The following is a 21,807-nucleotide window of genomic DNA, read 5'->3' as shown; positions in this document are numbered from 1 at the left end:
CCTCAGTATCCCCCTTCCCAGCTCTGACACCACAGAGCCTTGCCTGTGTCCCTGTTCCCCTTCCCTGTTCCTATTCCCCCCCCTTAGCAAAACATCATTCCCATTCCCCTACCCCCATTCCCATTCCCCCCCTTACTTCCTGACTGACTGCAGACTATATAGTAAAACTGGAGTTTTGCTTAGCTAGACCTTAACCAATCATTTTACTGATAGGGGCCTAGATAGACCATCAGTCTCACCCAGGAGGGCCGTTCTTATCTTCACCACTTTCCTCTAACCCAAGCAAAGCCAGAAGCAGGCCCAGCTCAGCAACTTTAGCAGACTCCCTGGCCCCTGGCCCAGCATACAGCAAAACGACCCTGCCTCTGCCAGGATAGACAGCCACCGACTCCCTCTTCCAGACCAACGCAGCCCTTCCCCGCTTTGGCTGTCTCCAAGCTGTCCATGCTAAACTCTAGGTGTGGGCGTTTGGCTTCCGCCAGTCAGAGTGCCGTGCCTGCGTCTTCCCAGGGCCGACTCCCTTTTTGACATTTCCTTTTTCTCTGGCACTGGGAGTGACCTATGTCTGGATTCTCCCTGTCTCCCATCAGGTGTTGGGATGGTGAGTGAGAACGAGGAGGAGAATCCCCAGCAGGAAGACGCTGAGCAATTACAACCCACTGCCCCGCTCCTGCACCCCCTTCACCCCTAACCACTGTGCCACGTCCTGCACCCACGTGGGGACACTGACCTGCGTGCATGGAGCAGCTGGCATTGCTGCCCGCTCCTCCCTGGAATGCTGCTCCTCCGGGCACCCCGAGGGGCTGCGGGGGCAGGGTGATAAGCGACATCATCCGAACTCCCTGCATCCAGGTCACTTTCCTCAGCCGGGCTGCATCAGGGGAGGGCAGAGAGCAGCAGCTTCTGATGCTCCCCTCACAGCACCAGGTGGGGAAAGTGACCAGGACGCATGGAGCACATAGTGTTGCTCCTCGCTCCCCACAACCCTCTATGGGGCCATGGACGAGCACTGGGGCAGGGGAGAGCAGTGAGCACCTTTGCACTGGCACATGGTGCCCTTTAACCCCTGGAGCCCTGGGTGGCTGCCGGGGGGCCCCACCCCTAAGGCCGGCCAGGCTCCCCAGCACAAACAGCAGAGACACAGGGAGACTGGCCACCCACTGAGCAGTGGTAGCCTGGGCGGCTCGTAATGGAGGCTCGGGGGGGCTCAGCCTCCCCAAACCTTGCGTCGCCAAGGGGGCAGTGGGGCCCATGACTAGGGGCCCTGGCCAAATTGGGCCCCCCTGGAAAAGTCTCCCCCATGTTGGCCCCAGGGCTGGAGGAGCTCCCACTCCCTGCTACGGCCCGGGGGCTGCAGCAGGGGCACAGAGCTTCTCTGGTCTCGGGGCCGCAGCAGGGCAGGGGTAAAGGAGTGACAGGGCGGGGCCAGTGGGGGAAGGGGTGGAACAGAGGTGACAGTGGATGGGGCTGTGTGTGGAAGGGGGCGGAGCCACAGACAGTAACCGGGGGTCATGGTTCCAGTTCTGGGGCCCCTGCACTTGTTCTCCCTTTCCCTGGGCTTTGGCATCACTAACACCTGCTTAGCGAGTAGGGTTCAGTGGTCCCCAAAATGTGGGGCATGACTCCTAGGGGGACACAGAGGAACATTCATGGGGGCACCTCAGGGCCTGAGCCAGCCCCCATGGAGGGCAGGGAGATAACACCACTCAGCCCCACTTCTTCCCCAGCTCTTCCCCAACCCCACCCTCAGCCTGGGCCCCTGACTCCCATCCTGGCCTTGACCCCCTTACCCAGCAAGCAACGGCCCCACTCCCAGCCCCTGTTTTTGACCATGGCTTCCGAGGGGCCACAACCATGGATGTCCTCAATCACATCTATGCAGTCCAATAAAAGCTATTCCTCACCCACCCCTCCCTCCATCAGGACAGACTAGGTATGTTCTGCTGCCCTTCACTCATGCAGGAAGGATAATAACATTTCATTCCACTCAATCCTAAAGTGATTTGTAACCCACCACCAGCCAAAACTGGTCATTTTGGGGAAGCGGCCCCATCATGCTGCATACCTAGGCAGAGTAGGTGTGTCTGTGCAAACACAGTTTGTTCTTAAAGTCTTTCCCCCAGCTCATTCAGCCCCTGCTTATGCTTAGTATTTAAAAACTCCATATTGGCCCTATCACTGCCGGCCTTAGATTTCTCCTCCTGTCCCTTTTTTCACTAGTTCAGGTGAGATGGCTGAGTGGTTAAGGTGAAGGGCTGTTAATTTATTGTGCTCTGCATGCATGGGTTCAAATCCCTTTCTCATAGGATGTGTTTAGTCTTCAGACCTTCTTTATTTATAGACAACCATCTACCCCTTTGGTACAATGACAGATCAAGCTAAAACCTTCTCAGAAACTCAGACCCTCCTTGCTTTAAATAAAATGTCTAAATCCCAGATTTTTAAAGAAATTCTCTAGTACTGTATTTCTTAGTTTTTATCTCAAAAGGTAACATCCTCATCATCTCCCCCAAACACCCCAGGACCTCCCCAAATTATTAAAATACCCTCAACCCGAGCAAGGCCAGAGCAGTGAACCAGAGCTAGTATCTAGGCCAAGCTGTTCTGAAGGAGGCAACTCAAACATTTTCTCCCTGCTTCCCTTGGCAAAGTCTGAATGAGAAAACAAAATTCCCCAAACTGAAAATTTTCCGCTGAGAACCCAATACTAGTCTGTTTGGAGACTGGTTTGAATGTATTAATATTAATCTCTTCTGATTTCTGAGTCAGTTCAGTCCAGTCTTTGTCCTCCAGGTATGTTTCCAGATGTTGAGTTGTGGGGGAGAGAGGCCAAGTCATGATGTCTCTACCCTTCTTTCATAGTTTCTTCTGACTTGCTAGGAAGCTCCTTTGCTACGATGTGAGTCAAGCAATGTCCATTTTCGCTGTGCTATCTTGGAGAAGTCTGCATTGTACACAGTTCCTGGGATAGTCCTTGGGAGTGTGGATACCTTCAATGGGCCAGCAGCAAGTCTGGCTCCTCCCTTGTCACACCTGAAAGGCTGGTGGGGGGCATTTTGAAACCTCATATTTCAGTAATGCACACAGAGCAAAACTTCATAACTTCCCAACCAATGCGAGCACACACAATCCAACCCGATATTAATGTTCAACAGATCAAGACTTTTGAAATGATACCTCACCAGGCAGACTTTGTACAAACCATGTCATCATTATATGAGAGTGGTGAATATGGGGCTTCCAGGTGCTGCTTTGAGCACAGCGTGCCACACCTGGGCTTACACTGCAATGGAGACGTACCCTTAGAGTCCATCTCTCCTGGGAAAAAGATGGCAGCAGGGCTGGCCTGGGTCATCTGACTTGGGCTCATGGAGCTAAAGCTGAGGGGCTAAAAACTGTGGTGCAGATATTTGTGTTCACACTGAAGCCTGGGTTCAGAAACCCTCACCCCTCATGGGGCCTCAGAGGTTGGGCTCAAGCCCATATGTCTGCACTGTAATTTTATAGAGATTGGAAGGAAGTTTAGCAAGTGGAAATGGTAAAACCACATTGAGGGGAGTGGACCACTGACCTGTCAGGTCTTAACACCCAAACTTTCAGTAACTCTCTTATCAGTGCCTGTGAGTGTAATTTAAACCATAGGTCCATCTAGCTCTGAATCTTGTCTTCTGACAGTAGCCAATACCAGGTGCCCCAAAAGCCACTCCTTATGCACCACTGGAAGTTGAACCCAGGATCTCCTGTTTACAAAACAAGTGTTTTAACCAGCTAAGCCATGGTACCTGCTATTACTTAAAGTGCTGTATTTGTCCACACCTGACTCTCTGCAAATCCCCACTGGGCCCTGACAAGTGTTGCTCGTGTTTGGATTCTGTAAAGCAGAGGAGCAGGTGAAGTTTTGCTCCCAAGGTGTGTGTGTGATTCTTTGGACACGTCTACACTACAAAATTAACATAAGAAAGGCCGTACCGGGTCAGACCAAAGGTCCATCTAGCCCAGTATCTGTCTACCGACAGTGGCCAATGCCAGGTGCCCCTGAGGGAGTGAACCTAACAGGCAATGATCAAGTGATCTCTCTCCTGCCATCCATCTCCATCCTCTGACGAACAGAGGCTAGGGACACCATTCTCACCCATCCTGGCTAATAGCCATTTATGGACTTAGCCACCATGAATTTATCCAGTCCCCTTTTAAACATTGTTATAGTCCTAGCCTTCACAACCTCCTCTGGTAAGGAGTTCCACAAGTTGACTGTGCGCTGCGTGAAGAAGAACTTCCTTTTATTTGTTTTAAACCTGCTGCCTATTAATTTCATTTGGTGACCCTTGGTTCTTGTATTATGGGAATAAGTAAATAACTTTTCCTTATCCACTTTCTCAACATCACTCATGATTTTATATACCTCTATCATGTCCCCCCTTAGTCTTCTCTTTTCCAAACTGAAGAGTCCTAGCCTCTTTAATCTTTCCTCATATGGGACCCTCTCTAAACCCCTAATCATTTTAGTTGCTCTTTTCTGAACCTTTTCTAGTGCTAGAATATCTTTTTTGAGGTGAGGAGACCACATCTGTACACAGTATTCCAGATGTGGGCGTACCATGGATTTATATAAGGGCAATAATATATTCTCAGTCTTATTCTCTATCCACTTTTTAATGATTCCTAACATCCTGTTTGCTTTTTTGACCGCCTCTGCACACTGCGTGGACATCTTCAGAGAACTATCCACGATAACTCCAAGATCTTTTTCCTGACTCGTTGTAGCTAAATTAGCCCCCATCATGTTGTATGTATAGTTGGGGTTATTTTTTCCAATGTGCATTACTTTACATTTATCCACATTAAATTTCATTTGCCATTTTGTTGCCCAATCACTTAGTTTTGTGAGATCTTTTTGAAGTTCTTCACAATCTGCTTTGGTCTTAACTATCTGGAGTAGTTTAGTATCATCTCCAAACTTTGCCACCTCACTGTTTACCCCTTTCTCCAGATCATTTATGAATAAATTGAATAGGATTGGTCCTAGGACTGACCCTTGGGGAACACCACTAGTTACCCCTCTCCATTCTGAGAATTTACAATTAATTCCTACCCTTTGTTCTCTGTCCTTTAACCAGTTCTCAATCCATGAAAGGACCTTTCCTTTTATCCCATGACAGCTTAATTTACGTAAGAGCCTTTGGTGAGGGACCTTGTCAAAGGCTTTCTGGAAATCTAAGTACACTATGTCCACTGGATCCCCCTTGTCCACATGTTTGTTGACCCCTTCAAAGAACTCCAATAGATTAGTGAGACACGATTTCCCTTTACAGAAACCATGTTGACTATTGCTCAAGAGTTTATGTTTTTCTATGTGTCTGACAATTTTATTCTTTACTATTGTTTCAACTAATTTGCCCGGTACCGACGTTAGACTTACCGGTCTGTAATTGCCGGGATCACCCCTAGAGCCCTTTTTAAATATTGGCATTACATTAGCTAACTTCCAGTCATTGGGTACCGAAGCCGATTTAAAGGACAGGTTACAAACCTTAGTTAATAGTTCCGCAACTTCACATTTGAGTTCTTTCAGAACTCTTGGGTGAATGCCATCTGGTCCCGGTGACTTGTTAATGTTGAGTTTATCAATTAATTCCAAAACCTCCTCTAGTGACACTTGAATCTGTGACAGTTCCTCAGATTTGTCACCTACAAAAGCCAGCTCAGGTTTGGGAATCTCCCTAACATCCTCAGCCGTGAAGACTGAGGCAAAGAATCCATTTAGTTTCTCCGCAATGACTTTATCATCTTTAAGCGCTCCTTTTGAATTTTGATCATCAAGGGGCCCCACTGGTTGGGTAATTACATTACTTAGGCTGGCAATGCAGTTCTATCAACCTAATCCTGGTTAGATAACAGCTCAGCTGTCAGAACTTTCTGGAGCTATGAAAGGGGAGGGGCCCAGCCTCTGTAGCAGAAATGCAGGGCAGGCGAGTTCATGGCAGGCATGGTGGGAAACTGGTGGAGGCCAGTTATGGTGATATAATGACCAGCAGCATTTACTCTGACAATTTGTCACTTTAAGTTTGCTGCACAAAGCTCTAGGCCTCTCGTCAAGGTGGTTTTATTTTGTCACCAAAACAGGGCAGTTTTGTCTCCAGACGTGGCATTGCAGTGTGTGCGCCAGCCACAAGCTGCCAACCGAGGGAGCGTTGTGTGTTTTTCACACACCTGAGCAATACAATGATGCTGAAGTAACTTTGTAGTGCAGACCTGGCCAAAGATTCACACACACAAACACACACACACACACACACACACACACACACACACACAAACACACACACACACACACACAGCTTGCAAGGAAAACGTCACCTGATCCTCTGCTTTGCAGGATCCAAACACAAGCAAAGCTTGTCAGGCCCCGGTGGGGATGACAGGGAGTCAGGTATGGCCAGACACTATGTTTTAGCCACAGGCAGGCACCATGGCTTAGCCGGCTAAAGCACCTGTCTTGTAAACAGGGGATCCTGGGTTCAACTCCCAGTGGTGCCTTATTTATTAACTCTTAGGGCACCTGGCATTGGCTAGTGTTGGAGGACGAAACACAGAGCTAGATGGGCCTTTGCTCCAGCCCAGGGTGGCTGTTTAAACTTTACTCACAGGCACTGATAACAGACTTACTGAAAGTTTGGGAGTTAAGAGCTGATAGGTCAGTGTTCCAGCCTATCACAGATGACCCCCTCCCTCTGGGACAGGGTCAGGTCTGGGCTCTCACGCTAAATGGCTCATTGTGGCTGCCAGAATCTGTGGGCAGCTCATTTAGTTTACACCAAGGGTTGAGTCCTGCTTCGTGCACCGTGTGTGAGAATGAAAATCCTAAACCACCCTTTGAAATAACGAAAGCAGCAGCACGTGTTATTGTCCCTGCCCCGAAGCAGACAGACCAATGGAGAAATGCCGTCGAGTCCAGGGTAATACTCCACTGCCAATTTACCTTTTTCGCTTGCTAAACTCCCTCCCAACCTTGAGGGCTCCCAGAGCCCGATATTGAGCTTGAGCTGAGATGTCTACAGTGCAAATTTACCACCCCACGGCCCAAGCCCCGGGAGCCTGCACTGGCATGGGACAGCCATGGGTGTTTCATTGCAGTGTGGACATCGCCTAGCATTATGTCTACACTGCCATTAACACACCCAAGTCACTAGTCTCAAACCCTGGGTCAGTTGATTCAGGCTTGTGGGGCTTGTGGTGCAGGGTTATAAAATTACAGTGTAGACACTTGGGCTTGAGCCAAGCCTCCGAGACCCCACGAGGGGTGAGGGTCTCCGAGCCTAGGCTCCAGTCTGAGCCCCAGGAGCCCAAATCAGATCATCCAGGCGAGCCGGGCCACAGGGATTTTGTCACAGTATAGATGCCCTCTCAGGGTATGTCTACACTGCAATGTAAGCCCAGGGTTAGCAGAAGTCATGTCAGCAGCCCCAACACATAAACATAAACCACGAGGAAAAGACCCACCCCCCAAATAAGCTGGGCAGTGTCCTTCTCCCTATGGTTTGTAAGTCCAGCAACCAAAAGTCCTTTAACATGAGCCATCCCCGCTCTGCAGCCCACTCACAGCTGTTGTCCTTAGTCAGTGCAAGCCCAGAGGTGCCTCTGTACAGTTCACCTGCCATCCTGGGTGGAAAAGGGGGAAAATAAGAAGGCACCGTACTCACTATGTTGTCTACGGACTCACTCATCCCTCCACTGCCACCCTGTCCTAACGTTGGTCTGACACCTACATTTTAGTATTGGGACCCAGACCCTGACCCACTTGGCTTTGGAACCCCGTCCCCTGCCTAACAAGTGCTATTGAATTGAGGGTGAGTCCCTCAATCGGGGTCTGCCAAGCACAGTTGTGCTGCCCTCGTTTCACACAACAAGGATAACAACCCTTTATTTCTCCTGCCCCTATAACATGGAGACTGGGAATCCAACTCCAGCCACAAGTGATCATTTCGGCAAGCAACCCAACCTACTTCCAACATACTGTAAAATCCACATGCAGCCTCATACACGAAACCTTGCAAGAAAATCTTCCTGAGGGGGTCTGAAGCACCTGCTGCTGGAGGGAAGGAGGGAGCTGTGGGTTGGGATTGAGGAGCAGCGTGAGGAGGGGGGCCTGTGGGTTGGGACTGAGGGGCACTGGGAATAGGAGGGGGCTGTGGGTTGGGACGGAGGAGAAGGGTGAAGAGGAGCAGGCTCTGGGTGGGAGTGAGGAGCAGTGAGCACAGGAGGGACTGAGGGTTGGGATTGAGGGGCATTGGGAAAAGAGAGGACATGGGTTGGGCTGAAAAGCATCTTCATTTGGGGATCCAGCAGGACAGGGGAAGGCAGCAGGTGATTCTAATTCCTTAGGGATATTCTGTGTGTTTGTATGTGTGTGTGTGCAGGGAAGGAACATGCTCTATGCCCAGAGGACTTTATTCCTCCAGGCTGCAAGGACAGAGGGGCTGTCAGGAAGCTGCCCCTTCAAACCCCCACACAAAAAGGCCCTTCTGAGGAAAGGGAAAATCCTGAAGAGAAAAAGTAACCTCAAAGAGGACTCCAGAAAGACAGGTTAAGATCTTTGTGAGTAGTTTATCACCTGACCAGGGACTTGAACCTTCAGATTAAAAATCTGATTTTCTGCTAACTGAGCTAGCCAGGCTCACAAAGCAAAAGAGCAAGTTGGTGCAGAAGAGAAACTAGTCAAGAAAACAAGAGGGAAACAATAGTCGAAACCTGCTGCTCTCTCTGGCCTGGTCAACACTACGAGTTTATATCGAATTTAGCAGCGTTAAATCGCATTAACCCTGCACCCGTCCACACAACGAAGCCCTTTATATCGATATAAAGGGCTCTTAATACCGGTATCTGTACTCCTCCCCGACGAGGGGAGTAGCGCTGAAATCGGTATTGCCATGTCGGATTAAGGTTAGAGTGGCCGCAATTCGATGGTATTGGCCTCCGGGTGCCATCCCACAGTGCACCATTGTGACCGCTCTGGACAGCAATCTGAACTCGGATGCACTGGCCCGGTAGACAGGAAAAGCCCCGCGAACTTTTGAATTTCATTTCCTGTTTGCCCAGCGTGGAGCGCCGATCAGCACAGGTGACCATGCAGTCCCAGAATCAAAAGAGAGCTCCAGCATGGACCGTACGGGAGATACTGCAGCTGATCTCTGTATGGGGAGATAAATCTGTTCTATCAGAACTTTGTTCCAAAAGACAAAATGCCAAAACATTTGAAAAAAATCTCCCAGGCTATGATGGACAGAGGCCACAACAGGGACTCGACACAGTGCTGAAACTTAAGGAGCTGAGACAAGCGTACCAGAAAGCCAAAGAATTAAATGGACGCTCACGGAGGGAGGGACGACTGATGACTGTAGCTATCCAACAGTTCCCGCACTCTCCGAAAACCATTTGAATTCTTGGCTGAGTTCCCAAAGCCTGAAGGGTCACAAACATTGTCGCAGGTGGTTCAGGGTATATGTCATTGCCCCTCCCACCCACCCACCTCTGTGAAAGCAAAGGGGAAAAATAATTTCTCGTCTTTTTTTCAATGTCACCGTATGTCTACTGGATGCTGCTAGAAGATGCAGTGCTGCAGAGCTACACAGCAGCATCCCCTTTCCTTCTCTTCCTGACAAATAATAATAATAATGTCAGGTCCCTAGAGGCCAGTTCTCAGGGGGAACCCTGCTTGCAGGCCTGGGACTCACCAGCTCCCCTCAAAGCCTGTTTGGCCTTTCCCTGGCTGGCTCCAGCCTCCCCTCAAAATGGCTTCTCCCTCTCCTCAACTCCCTGGGAGGGGCATCTCCACTACCTTCTCTTCCCTTGCGGATGGCAGACGGTACAGTAGGACTGATATCCGTCATCGTCGTCCCGTGAGTGCTCCTGGTTGGCCTTAGTGAGGTCGGCCAGGGGTGCCTGGGCAAAAATGGGAATGACTCCCAGGTCATTCTCTTCTTTAAGCTTTGTCTAATGGAGATTCAGTCCTGCCTGGAATATCATCGCAGCTGGAGGCTGCCCTCCCTTCCCTCCTTTGATCTCTACTTGCAGAGGCAATAAAGTCAGTGTTGTTTCAAATGCACGTATTCTTTATTACTTCATCACACAAATGGGGGGATAACTGCCACGGTAGCCCAGGAGAGGTGGGGGAGAAGGGAAGCAACGGGTGGGGTTGTTTCAGGGGCACCTCTTAGAATGGCATACAGCCCATCATTTCTGTGGGATGTCTGGGGCTCTGACCTGGAACAGCCGTTTGCCTCTCTGGTTCTTTAGTAGGCTTGCCCGATAGTCCAGACAGGACTTACTCTCCCTTTAGACAAAACTTAAGGAAGGGAATGATCTGGGGAGTCATTCCCATTTTTGTCCATGTGCTCCCGGTCAATCTCACTGAGGCCAGCCAGGAGCACCCATGACAGCAGCAAACTGTACAGTATAACTGGCAACTGTCATTGTCAAGTTGCAAAGCAGCAGATGGGATGGTATGGGTGGTAACCATCTTTGCTAACTTGCAAAAGGTAAAGGAATGCTGCTGTGTAGCGCTGCAGTACTGCGTCTGTCAGCACCATCCAGTAGACATACGGTGACAGTGAAAAAAGGCCGAACAGGCTCCATGGTTGCCGTGCTATGGTGTCAGCCCAGGCAATCCAGGGAAAAGGGCGCAAAATGATTGTCTGCCGTTGTTTCACGGAGGGAGGATTGAGTGATGACATTTACCCAGAATCACCCACTACACTGTTTTTGCCCCAGCATGCATTGGGATCTCAACCCAGAATTCCAATGGGCGGGAGAGACTGCGGGAACTATGGGATAGCTATGGGATAGCTACTCACAGTGCAACGCTCTGGAAATCGACACTAGCCTTGGTACATGGGCGCACAGCGCTGAATTAATGTGCTTAGTGTGTCCACGTGCACTCGACCTTATACAATCTATTTCCAAAAACTGGTTTCTGTAAAATCAGAATAATCCCATAGTGTAGACATACCCTGTGATTAACAACTTTGGTGGCTAATTGAAAGGTTGTTGGTTCAAACCCCAGTGAAGATGGAGGTGGGGTTTTTTTAGTGATAAGAATCCAATACATTTTAACAGGCAGAAAATCTCCTCAATGCTGATCTAGCCTCATTGGGCAAGCATAAGTGACATTTTTGCCAGATGCATTGGTGGTATAGTGGTGAGCATAGCTGCCTTCCAAGCAGTTGATCTGGGTTCGATTCCCAGCCAATGCAGAGATGTGACATTTTCTCCCCTGGGAACTGGTTTAATTTCAGTCACGTTGTATCAGTTTATCAATGGAATGAGAGAATCAATGGCCTGCAGCTCATTCAACACAGAATGGAGGAAGAAAGGGGTGGGACTATACAATGAGCTGTTGGAGTTATCCTGGGATTACAATGTTTGGTTTATTTTTTTAAAAAACTTCCTTTACTTCCCTCTCCCTTTTAGACTCAGAGCCTTTAAGGTCAGAAGGGACCAATGTGATCATCTAGTCCGACCTGCTGCACCTTGCAGGCCAAAAGACCCCACCCACCCACTCCTGTAATAGACCCAGGAGGGGAGGCAGCTCTGTGCACTGTCCCTACCCCAGGCAGCACATGGAGGCCCTCTGCTCCCCTCCCCCAATGGGTGTGCAGAGATGTGCCAGCAGCACTGAGGTGGCTCCCTGCCCACTCTGCCTCCATCCCTCCGTGCCGCTCCCAGAAGTGGCCAACATGTCCCAGCATCCCTGGGCCGGGGGGAGTGTCTCCATTGATTGCCCCTGCCCCAAGTACCAACTCCACAGTGCCCATTGGCCAGGAACTGCAGCCACTGGGAGCTCTGGGGGCAGCGCCTGCAGGCAGCGGCACATGGAGACCCCCAGGCATGGCCCACCTAGGATCTGCTGATGCAGCGTTGTGTGTACTTTGGGAGCTGCACTGGCCGGGGTAAGGGGCCCTGTGGGGCCCCCTCCCCCAGCGCAGCGCCCGCACCCCACACCCAAATTTCCTCCCAGAGCTTTGCTTGTCTTCCTTTCACCCAGAACTGTCCTTCTTCTCCTGGGCTGCAAGTAGCCATCCCTGGGAAGCCAAGTGGCAGGCACAGTATTCTACCTCCCAGTAGCCAACCGCACCTCCCCAGGCTTTGCAGAATGAATGGTGACACTCTACTAACCCCACTTAGCCGCACTGAGGTGCTTAGCTTCTGCCCTGCCTTCTTCAGCTCGACTTTCCTCTTTTTCCCCATTCCTGCCTCACTTCCTCCTTTGGCAACTGACGCAATGGAGGCCAGCAGGAAGAGTCGGCCACTGTAGACCAACCTCCAAGGGCAGAGGAAGCCAAGCCACAAGGCTTCAAAAGGTGCCTGGCCCAGATCCTCTAGCTTTCCCCTGCTGATGCCAAGGCTTTTTCCTTAGCTCATTTCACCACCCTCTGCCATGCAGGGGTTGAGGTTATCGCAGGTGTTACCCAAAACTGGGCCAGCTAGTAAGCATAAGGAGGACTAATGACCCACCAGAGTTTGGCAGAAAGCAGCATGTTTGTTATAATGACAGCTAAGCTCAAAATAAGCGGGGCGGGGGGGTCACACTCCGAGAACTGGCACGGCACTGGAGATGTCAGGATTCTGCAAGGTAAGTGTCCCACAGCGCAGCTATGGATGGAGCGATGAAGGTAAGTCTCCCTGAGGCACAATGAAATACAACGCAGAGAACCACTGGCCAGGCGGTCCGGGCAAAGGGCATTCACTGGAGGTACAAGCTTGTGAGTGCTCCCCTGAGCACAGGGCCCCTTCCCCTTTTAAGGGCCTGCTCCTCATGGCCTGCGACTAGAGATGACTTGGCTGCATCTGGCTGGTCACACTCCACCTTGGGCAGTGTCCATGCTCTGGGTGTGTGAGTGCTGCCTAATTAGCATCCCAGACACCTTGTCTACCTGGGAGCTTTTCTGCTCTTCAACCAGAACATTCATCCCACGAGCAATCCAGGAGGGAACAGGAGGGGGAAAACCACTTCACAGCCATTCAGAGAGGGAGAGGAGACAAAAGTGGGAGCAGGGGAAGTATAACAGACCTTTTGAGCATAGAAATCACTGCTGCTCCTACAACAGCAGGGACAGGCCAGGAGGAGCTGGGAAAAGTAAGCCAGCATGTTTCTGCCTGGCTTTGAACCAGGGACCTTTTGTGCATTAGGTAAACGTGATAACCACTAAACTACAGAAACTCTATTGCAAGGCTCTGCCCCTTCTTTCATAAGAACGTAAGAATGGCCATACTGGGTCAGACCAAAAGTCCATCCAACCCCGCATCCTATCTGCCAACAGCGGCCAATGCCAGGTGCCCCATACGGAGTGAACCTAACAGGTAATGATCAAGTCATCTCTCTCCTGCCATCCATCTCCACCCTCTGACAAACAGAGGCTAGGGGCACCATTCCTTACCCATCCTGGCTAATAGCCATTCATGGACTTAACCTCCATTCATTTATCTGCAAAAAGAACAAGGAGTACTTGTGGCACCTTAGAAACTAACACATTCATTTGAGCATAAGCTTTCCTGGTCTAAAACCAACTTCATTGGATGCATGCAGTGCATATATAGATATACACACATAGAAGATATATATATATATACACACATAGAACATGAAAAATTGGGTGTTGCCATACACACTATAACGAGAGTGATCAGTTAAGGTGAGCTATTATCAGCAGGAGAAAAAAACCTTTTGTAGTGGCTTTCATGGCCTTTGAGAAAGCAAGACAGAGCCTTGGACGACCCAGCAGGGTTTGTGGCACAGGAATTGTTCTCAGATTCCACTGAGACTTCAACTCAGATTGCAGGATTCAAAGTCCTGAGTGCTGCCCTTACACCATGGGACCAGCAGAGCACGTGTTGATTACTGTAGACTTCCAGCAGGGAGGACTCCATGGGCAGGGGCGGCTCTAGGCATTTTGCCGCCCCAAGCATGGCAGGCAGGTTGCCTTTGGCAGCTTGCCTGCGGGAGGTCCGCCGAAGTCGCAGGACCAGCGGACCCTTCACAGGCATGCCACCGAAAGCAGCCTGCCTGCCACCCTCGCAGCGACCGGCAGAGCACCCCCCGCGGCTTGCTGTCCCAAGCACGCGCTTGGTGTGCTGGGGCCTGGAGCCACCCCTGTCTGTGGGGACAATTTTTTCTGGCAGGGAGGACTCAGTGGGAACATGCCTGTCTGGCCAGCCCTGCATTTGCTCAAAAAGTCAGCGCACGGACTTTGCTGCAGGCCTAGAGGCCTGTCTTCCGCCAGACTGTGAGGCCAGTGGACAGGTGAGGCAGTAGCACCTTCAGTCCCAGGCAGTAAAGGGCCCTTCCTAGGAAAGGCCATGTCCTGAAAAGGCGAAGCTGAAGTCCAGGAGATTCCTTTAAAACCTTTTTGGGGATATCACAGGGGGAAAGTGTTTCTTTACCTCACCAGGGACTTGAACCCTTGACCCTCAGATTAAAAGTCTGAGCTAGCCAGGCTCACATTTGAAAAGAGGCAAATTTTGTGCAGAAGAGAAACTGGTCATGAAAATGAGGGCAGGAAACTATACAGAAAACCTGCTACTCTCGCTCTCTTAGCAGTCCTAGCCCCAGCATGATCCTCCATCCAACGCCCTGAGGCCTTATTCTTTTTTTCATTAAATATCAAATCCAGGAGAAAACACAGTTATACAAAGCAAAACGAAATCACAAACAGAAATGTCATTGGAAATACAGAAATAAAAAAGGAAAATGCAATCCCCATCACTTTATCATGTAAGGGCCATTCCTGTATCGAGAGCACCCTCGAAGGTCCCTGTGTGCTTACGAGAAACCTGGAGGAACTCATACCACAGCCTGAACATGAAACTCAACTGCTCCCAGGTGCTGCAGTAAAACCCTTTCCCTGCTGTGACGTTGCACTCCATAGGGTTTTATGAAAATATGCTAATGAGCGTGAATATAAAGTGACTGGACTATGCTTCATGCAAAAGGTCTCTTGTAAGGTATCATTACAAAGCTTATCATCTACTGAGTGTGTTCATCCTATTTGTATGAACTGATCATTCCTGTATCTGAAACTAGAAATATGAACTATAACTCTGAGGTCCTGTTGTAATGATGCAAAGTGTGGGCCATTAATAGTGGTTTGGACTCTTGATGGCTCCCATTAACCAGGACAATAGACTGGAGATGGCTCTGTCGTGCTCCATCTGTGAGTCAGGCCAGGAAGAATGAAGGCTTGGGGGTCTCACAGGACATGTGACCATGTCACCTGGTACAGGAATCCACCTTAAACCTGGGGCTCTTCCTCAGGAGAGAGACAAAAAATTCCTGCCTTGTACCAAAGCTGTATAAGGGGGTGGAACTGAACAAACATGGCTGCAGTCATGAGACATCCCCCAGCTACCACCTGAGCTGGAACAAGGGCTATACCAGGTGAAAAGATTGGGCCCAGACAAAAAATAAGTCTAGTCTTTGCCGATGGGAACTTCCTTTCCAGTGCTGGAGGATTCACCCTTCTCATCTATCCTTGTCCCAAGCAGCACAGCTGGTGGGAATCTTAAATGTACAGAGGAGACTTGGGAGCAGAAACCCCCCCAGAACTTCCAAGCAATTGGCACTTGCCCCTCACTGAGCAGGATTGAAATTCCTGCAGGGAGACTTTTGGGCCACATCCCCTCTGGTCATGAGCAAAGCAGCAGGGTGAAAAGAACTTGGAGATGCTGGGGATTGAACCCAGGACCTCATACATGCAAAGCATGTGCTCTACCACTGAGCTACATCCCCAGGAGGGTAATGTATGCTATTGGTTATACTCAGAGCCCTCCTGTTTCCAGAGCACCTAGTGGCCTAAAAGCATCATGGGGGACACATTCCCTGCTCTGAGGCCAAACCTGCTGTCCTGGAGGCTGCTGGTTCTTAGAGGTCACTTTGCAGCAGGGCCAGATTCGATGTGTGGGGCAGAGAGAGTGGGTGCCCTGGACTCAGGGTGCAGAGATACACTCAGCCCTCTCCCCAGCATTGGGTGGGGGTGCTGCCACCCCCTGCTGGAAGGTAATGTGTCGGGGGGGGCACTGTGAGTCGCTCAACACCTGACCCTGGTGGCAGAAATGCTGTGGGGAGCTCCAGGTGTTTCTAGGATCTGCTCTTTCCACCTGCCTGTGAAGTCCAGCTTTCCCCAGCACATTCACTGCGGTGCAGTTGGGTCACTGTTTCCATGGCTGAACAGCAAAGAATCACTCCCAGTTTCCCTTCTATCTGCAGCAGGATTAGCCTGTGTCAGTGGTTAATGAGGTGGATCTAGTTGTAGATTGTTATTCATTCCCCACCTTGACAATGCACACTGTCCCTTTCCCATGCAGATTCCCAGCACCTCGGTGATCCTGGTAGCGGGGGTTGGGTCCTGAGACTTTCACGGTTCTTTCCCCCTCCACCTGGAGTGAACTCAGCTTTTCCCCCATCCCAGACAATCCATGAAATAACAACAGGGGCATAAAGAAAGAGGGGAGGGAACATCTCACAGCCAGGGCTGGATGTGCCCAGGGCCCCCTGCTTGTCCATTGTTTCCATGGAATTTGGCCCCCTGCTTTGCACAAGGGACAGAGAAAGATCTTGCTGTTCCTGTGTCTGTGCAAGGAAAATTGTGCTTCCCTAGGAAAGAGAGGTGGGAAATGGCCCCATGATGGGACAATTTCCTCGGAATTAAGAGCAAAGGACTCAGGCTGAGAACTGATTTAACCCCACTCATCTGGGATGTAACAAATTCTCTTCCATGGAGACACTGGGAACTTGTGACATTGATCCAGACTCTGGGGGTTCGGGCTGCTTTAACTCTTGGCAAAACCATGAACTTGATTCCAGGAAGGGAGAGAGGAGAAGCCTGAAGCTGACTTTAGTCCCAGGCTGGGGTCTCCTGAATGGTGGGAAACATCCTTGGCTGCTACCCAGGGACAGCAGCTACTGGTGACATACCAGGGCTGGGATGAGAGGGGAATGTTACATGGACTTTATCATACAGGCCCCATCCTGCTTCTCAGAGCCCACAGGCGAGAATCTAGAGAAGGGTGAATCATTTCTCAGCTGCATTCTCAGGAGTAGCCGGTAGCCGTCCTTGACCAGAGACCCAAGGGAGAAACCACAGCAGTTCTGCGCAGAGCTCTGGCTGCCAGGGGATCCAGCTAGGAGAGGGAGTGCTGGGGGCTCTGGAGGGCCAGTCCAGTGGGGCTGTCTCAGGAGTCAGAGGTGGCTTTGCCAGTGGGGAGGCGCTAGGTCAGATGTTGGTGGGGTGGGGAAGTAGGGACTACAGGATGTGAGGCTGGTTAAAATGAAACTGCACAAAAAAAAAACCCCTTTGCTCCAGCTAAAGGCCCTACTTTGGTCTCTCCCCCTTTCATAAAAATCTCCATATCTACCCTGGCCTCAGAAACCCCCTTTCTCCCATGGGTATTTTCATGGTTTCTTCCTTTTTTCATGGTCTCGTACAAATATTTTTCCATCAAAATGATCAAGTAAATTTAAAATGAGAAAAACAATCAAACAACACATCTGTCTCTCCTTCACCAGACATGGTGTGTGTCTGAATTTGTCTACAGAACAGTCTAGGCAGGCAGAGTCACCCCTACATTTACTTCACATCAGGCCCAGGACTTGCACCCAGCAGTTCTTGAGGCCGTGGGACAGAACTGAGCTTCACTGGCAGCAGTGAGGGAGGACGGTTGGGACTGAGCTGTCTGGGGAATATTTAATCCTTATCTATTTTTCAGAGGATTAAATCAATGCAGCTTCCACTTTTCCGTCTCTCCCAAGGAAATGATGTTTCTGTGAAAAGTACCCAAACCTTTTAACAATAAGAAGTGAAATGAAATGGCCACATGATGGCAACAGAACCTAAGAAACGTGTTAGTCTCTATGGTGCCACACGTACTCCTGTTCTTTTTGAGGATACAGACTAACATGGCTGCTCCTCTGAAACCTAAGAGATGAGAAGCCATGTTCTTGTTCAATGTGCATTGAAGCTGAAAAAGGGAGATGTTTCCTCTTTGATTCCTAAGCCCTCAACTCTAATCCACTAAACACCCCTTTCCTCCCACAGCCAGGACTAGAACCCAGGAGTCATAACTAGTGGCCCCCCCTTAACCTTCTCTCTGTGAGGAAGAAGAAGCTCTGAGACCCCTGGGCTGTCCCCTTGCCACCCTGCCTGGGCTGCCCTTGAAACCCAATGGGGTTTCCTTGGGCAGTTCTCAATCTTGCTCCCAGGAAGGGTGAAATTTTAGGAGCAGGTTCCAAATAGTGCAATTAACCAGCCAGAAGGGACAGCAGGTATCGGTGTAGGAGCCATTGAAATAATCACAGCAAAGTAGTTCAGGGAAACTGTTATTAATGAAGTGTGAGTGAAAGGTGAGAATCTGATGGCGCTGAGATGGTTTTAAATTTGTCATCCAAACCCAGCCACCACCTAGCACATGTTTTAACCTCTTCCTCTCTTACCGTTGCTCCTTATCAGGGAAGGGGAGAGAGCAAACGAGCAATAGAAACACAGACCTAGTGACCGAAGCAAACATTTCTTTGCTCCTTGCTTGGCTCTGTCAGTTATTTGGGTACAAACTCACCCCCCACCCACTGACTGTGCTGGGCTCAGTGGGCAGGAAGAGCTCAGCTGTCAGTGGGACTTGGGGAGCACGGGACATTACTGTGAGCTGCTTGAACATTTAGGTGAAAACCACCTAAACACAGACACAAGGTCTAGGCTGCAGTAAAGAGGGGAGTCAAGTTCAATCCCTTGTCATCATCAATGTGCAAACCAGGAACTTCTTGGTTTGCATTCCTGATGTGTCACCATCATGTGGCTGTTCTGTCTCAGTCCCTTTAATTAAAAAATTGTGTTTTTTTCATAGAAACTATATTTCCCTCGTAGAGACTCAGGGGCAGATTAATCTACAAAGGGAAGGTGATTCCAAGGCAGTTCTGGAGGAGAAGGGAACGTTTTCAGCATCACTAAATTATTTTGTTGTGCCTCACAGAGAGAGAGAAAAAATAAAGCTATTAATTTGTGCCAGCAACACAGTTCACAGCATGAAATACACAATTTTGTGTTCAATGAGTTGTGTAAATTTACATACTAAGAAAAATATGTTTTGGGCAATGCATGAAAACCTCACTGCATTGAACAACCCACTTGATCTAGTCAATGTACTACAGAATATTTAAAGAAGTTAAGAAAGATGTGCTTATAAATTAATGTGTTGTGCCATTTACACACGCACAAGACACAGAAGAAACTGAATTATTTGAGCTACTAAAATTTCCATTTTCTCACAGCATTTAAGTCTCAAGGTTGTTTTAATTTGCTTATTTTTTTGGAACTAGAAATGGGGAAAGAGTACGCTGAAGTCAGTGGAATTACCGCAGTGAGGGATTAGTCTCATTATTTGCCACTAACAAAACCTTTGTTAAAAGAGAGTTAACTTTGACTGTGAATATCTCTTACCTTCCAGAACATCGAGTTCAGTAAAACTCAAACTCTGGAAAAACAGGGAATACAGAGTGAGGGTACATGCCCAGATAACCTTAACTCTGCCCTCTAGAAGAGAATCCGTGATAGCATATGAGAACAAGGAAAGGTTTGGGGACAAATTACATCTACTTCCCAAGAGTTTGTTTCTTCTGTAATTAATTGAACCTGGCCCCATCCATTGATCCTGGCCTGGTGTCTGGCTGTGGAATTTACTGTTTACTATTTTTATCCTGCATATTTAAAGATGAAACTGCTTTACAAAAGCTCCTTTATTCTAGGTTATACAAACAGGTCACTTCCCCAGCTATTTCAAGGAGATGGAATTTTCCTGACCCACAGGGAACTTAAACTAACATGCTCAAGATCACACATTCCTTAGGAGAAAACGAAGGGGAAAAAAAACAAAACCCACCAAACCGTTGCTGTTTCTACCCAAATGATCAATGAGACCAGAAAGTGAGACTGTGCAATTAACTGTCTGGTGCTACACTGACTCTGCAGTTACTTGGATGCAGACACACCCAGCTCTACGGTTGGTAACGTACAGAGACTCTGCTGCTGCTCATGAACTAGCAGCACATGACCTCTGAACAGCTGCCATTTGAATGTATCTGAAAGTCACAAGGAACAACGATCTGTGTTAAAGGAAGGCTGCCATTTATTAGAGCCCCAATTGATGCCGTGTGCACAAAGAGAGGATTGAATGTGTAACAGGGAGTTTGGTAAATCTTGGTTATTTAAGTTTTGTAACAGGTTCCTGTCCACCCCCGGTAGAGTTTTCAGTCCCAATGGCAACTTACTTACCAAATGTAATACAGACTAGTCCATGCCTCTCACGTGGATGTGGTTCTTGTTCTTCTGCACATTGTAGCCCATGGAGGCCAAGGACCTGCACATGTGTCTTCATGTGTCTTTGTTTCATTGATGAAAACAAACCAAGACACTTAGAGGATTGAAAGTGATTTCTGCTGGGGGACGTTTGCTAGGTGTTTATGCATTTGCACAGGAAAACAGTAAGTGTGTCCATTCATTTCAGGAATATAGTAGAGCTCCTGAGCATACTAGAAATGGAATTATTTTTATTGAAGAAACAGGCTTGTAAGGGCACACTTGAATTTGAACCAAGGACCACTTGATTTGCAGTCAAACACTCTACCACTGAGCTATACCCCCATGACATTTGCATAGGCAAGTCCGTGATCTTAAGGATTTTGAAGGACGGGCTCTGCCTCAGAGAGCTCCTTTCCTGTTCCCAGACCACAGGGGTTTTAAAAATGGGGTTTGATTAAACTTTATATACACATGTAGACACCACAGCTTGCACACACACCAACATAGCTTCCCCCCACTGACATAGCTACCACCTCTCGGGGAGATGGGTTAACTGCACGGACGGGACAGCTCTCTCCCCTCCGCTTAGAGCAGCTTCATTATTTATGAATAGGTGGGAAATAACCTCCTGACTGGACAGGCACCAATGTATCAGATATTGCAGTGTCTGCATTCAATATGGGTAACTGGTCATATTGGGCTGGATTAGTAGGAGCGTTGCCAGCAGATCAAGGGAAGTGATTATTCCCCTCTAGTCAGCACTGCTGAGGCCACATCTGGAGCATTGCGTCCAGTTCCCCACATACACACACACACTACAGAAACAAATTGGAGAGAGTCTAGGGGGCAGGGGACTTACGAGGAGAGGCTGAGGGCAGGGCCGCCCAGAGAGGGGGCAGGGGGGGCAATTTGCCCCAGGCCCTGCAGGGCCCCCAGGAGAATACAGGATTCTAGAGTATTGCAACTTTTTTTTATGGAAGGGGCCCCTGAAATTGTTTTGCCCCAGGCCCCCTGAATCCTGTGGGAGGCCCCTTCCCAGACCGTGGTGCTGTCCCCCCCTCCCCTCGTTCTCCTCCCGCCGAGGCCCCCCCTGTGCTCCACCCTCACTCCCATTTGGCCACTTCCCACCCCTGCTCTTTGGCTGAGGCCTGCTGGTCGCTCGCTCCTCTCCTCCCGCAAGGCCTCCTCGCGCCTCTCCACCCCCTACCCCAAGGTCTGCCTGCTGCCCCCCCCTCTGCCCCCTCCCCTGTCCACCGCCCACACCTCTCTGCCCCTCCCCTGAGACCTACCCTGTCCACCTCTTTCTTTGATCATCTGTTGTTATTCCTTGAAACATCAAGGATGGAATAAAATGCGAGTTTACTCCAGGGTGAGGAAAGAAAGGAGCCATCAACCCCCTGGCAAAGCTCAGTGCCCCAGAGAAAACCTGCCCCCTGCTATCACAATCACTGATGTACTGGGGATATGA

The 21,807-nt window shown here is 49.5% G+C and overlaps 4 non-coding genes across 4 annotated transcripts; 2 read left to right on the top strand and 2 right to left on the bottom strand.

Annotated features, from left to right (window-relative positions):
- The first annotated feature begins 6,463 nt into the window (after positions 1-6,463).
- TRNAT-UGU lies at positions 6,464-6,537 on the top strand. Its single transcript has one exon. It is a non-coding gene; the product is annotated as a tRNA-Thr (tRNA).
- A 4,640-nt stretch (positions 6,538-11,177) lies between these two features.
- Positions 11,178-11,249, top strand: TRNAG-UCC. The gene has a single exon. It is a non-coding gene; the product is annotated as a tRNA-Gly (tRNA).
- A 4,460-nt stretch (positions 11,250-15,709) lies between these two features.
- TRNAA-UGC lies at positions 15,710-15,781 on the bottom strand. Its single transcript has one exon. It is a non-coding gene; the product is annotated as a tRNA-Ala (tRNA).
- A 4,828-nt stretch (positions 15,782-20,609) lies between these two features.
- Positions 20,610-20,681, bottom strand: TRNAC-GCA. Its single transcript has one exon. It is a non-coding gene; the product is annotated as a tRNA-Cys (tRNA).
- Between the last annotated feature and the right edge of the window lie 1,126 nt (positions 20,682-21,807).

This window comes from Mauremys mutica, unplaced genomic scaffold, assembly GCF_020497125.1.
Source record: "Mauremys mutica isolate MM-2020 ecotype Southern unplaced genomic scaffold, ASM2049712v1 Super-Scaffold_100270, whole genome shotgun sequence".
Lineage (NCBI taxonomy): Eukaryota > Metazoa > Chordata > Testudines > Geoemydidae > Mauremys > Mauremys mutica.
This window is presented reverse-complemented; position numbering and strand designations above follow the sequence as displayed.